At 41.9% G+C, this 3,111-nt stretch overlaps 1 pseudogene; it reads left to right on the top strand.

Moving 5' to 3' along the window:
* Positions 1–2,780: 2,780 nt before the first annotated feature.
* LOC124552577 lies at positions 2,781–2,898 on the top strand (annotated as a pseudogene).
* Positions 2,899–3,111: the final 213 nt, after the last annotated feature.

The raw sequence follows: 3,111 nt of genomic DNA, 5'->3' as shown, positions 1-3,111 counted from the left end.
CCTCTCTAACTAATGAAAGTTTATTCAGTTAACAGCTGGAAAATTCTGGCACCTTTATCAATAACTATTATCTAACTGCTGAACAAGAAAATTGTGACATCATGAAGGGACTGTAGAGAAGGTGTATACTGCATATTTTGCGGCATATGACATACAGGCATAAATTCCTTACTGTAATCGGTCTCTGAGAGCCCTGTCTATCGATTGGGATCTTCATCTTCACACTGTCTTGCTTGGACTGACCCATGTTATGTTTCTCTACGTCTTTCATGCAAAGCCTCCCGCTTCTAACTTTTCACTTCCTATTTCGGTGGCAAGCGCTGTAGTAATAGAGGAGAAAGTGTATATACAGGCACCGTCTTTTGTTTTTGACTGAAAGGTGCAGTAATTTCTTTTGGAAACATCTTATATTTTTTACCATCATTAACAACTGTAAAAAAATTATAGGGGACCAAACGTTATTTTATTCAAAAATGAATTTCACGAAAAGCTTATCTAAAAGAAAAATTTGTGTTAAAGCACTAAAAACGGGATATAAATTTGCTCTCCTCTCCTCAAAAAAAGATCAAAAATATGTTTATAATATTTTAATAGAACTGCGTAAAACAATACCAAACGGTAGATAAAGACTACAAATAGAAACTTGCATATTTTCCTGAAATGCACAAGTTGCTCTTTGTAGACTAGCCCAGAGTTTTGTATTATTTAATCAAAATTTATTCAAATCTTTCTTAAATGAACATCAAACCAAAAACTGTTTACAGAAATCGCTAGTAGCCCTTTCAGCCTCAGCGCAGTCTAAGTGTTTCCACATTTGGCACATAACGCAGTCATTTAACCCACACTTTTCCCGAGTGCCTTGAGAGAACCTTTCACGAGAAAAGATACAAGATGCATTACACGAGTCTGATGTGTACCCGTTAATAATATCCAGGTCATTCATCGCTGTCCACAAGAGCAGTTTCACAGGAATCTGCTGAGTTCGTAAGATGAATTTTTCTTTTTTTGGAAGTCTTCGGTTCGCCCACCCCTGCTCCATGGCTGGCCTTTCCCGGGACAACTAAACGACCTCTTCTTGAAGTCACATTTGACAAGTGACTTGATCAACTGATTTTTATATGGAGTTCCAGTGATGAGGCTGGTGTTTGCTGCTTTGTGCCCCATAGTGGAGGTTATCTTTTTAATGTTGGAGACAAGAGACTACATTTTATATCCTCGGAGAACATTTGCAGTGTTTCAGCAACCTCATCAATTGGCATAGCTAGAGCCTGATGTCCTTGTATATTAGGATAAGTTGAAGCAAAATCAGATGATGTCGATGGTCCAGGAAAAGCGTATAGTGGAGCATAAGATTCATAAACATTGTTTTCTACTGCAGAACAAGTTTTTCTTGCAAGCAATTAAACTGCTATAAAGGCAGAGTTGGTGAAGAGGTAGAGGTTCATAGAATATAACACGTTTTGTTCGAACCCGTTTATGTTTTCTCGGCCGTTTGGGCACGAAGATGGACTTGGCCGAAAACCTCTGCAAAGACGAAGAATGTGAGAGGATATCCATTCTGATGCAACCATACTCTCACTGCATCGCTGTAGTACGTTTTCAGAGGCTCCATGAACGTCTTATCTAGAGGCTGCAGTTCGTGGGTGCAATGAGGAGGAAGTGAGATGATAGTCACGTGGTATATTCTGGCCAAGTAAGTGACATCTCGATTACGATTTTGGCTACAATGACCACCCAAGTTGAGGAAACAGCCTTAGGGCATGTCTTCTCGATTAAATGAACGAATCATTCGATGAAAAAGTTGTTTTGAACCCTTCCTGAACGACGGACTCTATCAACTGCACAAGCAGGGTATCCTCTCATCAGAGCTTGGATATTGCTGGTTCTGGGAAGAATTACCACTGGCGGGACATAAAGACCCTACCTTCCCATTCATGCTATAACTGTGATTGTAGCTCCTCTCTCTGCGGACGTTACGGCTGCAGTTTATTTGCTCCCCTTTCATCCCTGTCACTTTAGGAATTATGCTCTGGACAATAGGCAAGCCTATCTCATCCATGTTGTACACTCGGTCTGCTAGATATGAGTGTTTGTTGAAAGCGTCTGCCAGTAGAACAAAGAAACCCAAGGCTCTAGCATATGATGCTCGACAAGGATTGCAAATTGACAGCTGATCCTTGTATCTCCGAAGAAAAAGATCAGCTCGAGCTCTTCCTGCTTCTCCTCCCTTGAAACGGGTTGTCGAGCTATTTCTCTGGGCAAGTAAATGTGTCATTCTCAGGTATGACAAAGTACAACCAAAGAATTTTCTGCTCCGACACACACACAAGGTGTAAGAAACTAATAGCTAATCGAGCTTTACATTTAAAAAATGTTTTGTTTCAAGACTTGCCACTTGAACCACTCGCTTCGGGGTTTTATCGAGTTTAAGAAATTTCTCAATTCTTACGTTGTACTCCGAACGTTCTTGCAGCATCTTACATGTAAGCCCGTTTGGCTTTCACAGCTGCTGTAGTACATAGCAGCAGAGGTTTATCCCATTGATTCTTCTGGTTATTGCATTCCTAACGTTTCTCCATTCTCGGCATTCTGCAACAACCAGAAAAAAATCATTATTAGTAGAATCTGAAACACAAGATTTAGATACATTTATTACTATGTTAGTTACGGTTATCAAATTAATCGAAATCCGAGTAGACGTTTGCCATAAAAATTATCAAAATGTTATATGTTGTTTAAGAGGAAAGAAGGAATAATTACCGTCACCTTTATGTGGGGGCGTCAACGGCCTTGTCGCAGTGGTAACACCGGTTCCCGTCAGATCACCGAAGTTAAGCGCTGTCGGGGTGGGCTAGCACTCGGATGGGTGACCATCCGGTCTGCCAACCGCTGCTGGCAAGCGAGGTGCACTCAGCCCTTGTGAGGCAAATTGAGGAGCTACTTGATTGAGAAGTAGTGACTCCGGTCTCGTAAACTGACATTCGGCCGGGAGAGCGGTGTGCTGACCACATGCACCTTCATATCCGTATCCGGGGACGCCTGTGGGCTGAGGATGACACGGCGGCCGGTCTGTATCGTTGGGCCTTCCGTGGCCAGTTCGGAAGGAGTTAA

The sequence above is a fragment of the Schistocerca americana genome, chromosome 1 (genome assembly GCF_021461395.2).
Source record: "Schistocerca americana isolate TAMUIC-IGC-003095 chromosome 1, iqSchAmer2.1, whole genome shotgun sequence".
NCBI lineage: Eukaryota > Metazoa > Arthropoda > Insecta > Orthoptera > Acrididae > Schistocerca > Schistocerca americana.
Note: the sequence above shows the minus strand (reverse complement) of the source record. Positions and strands in the feature narration are given on the sequence as shown.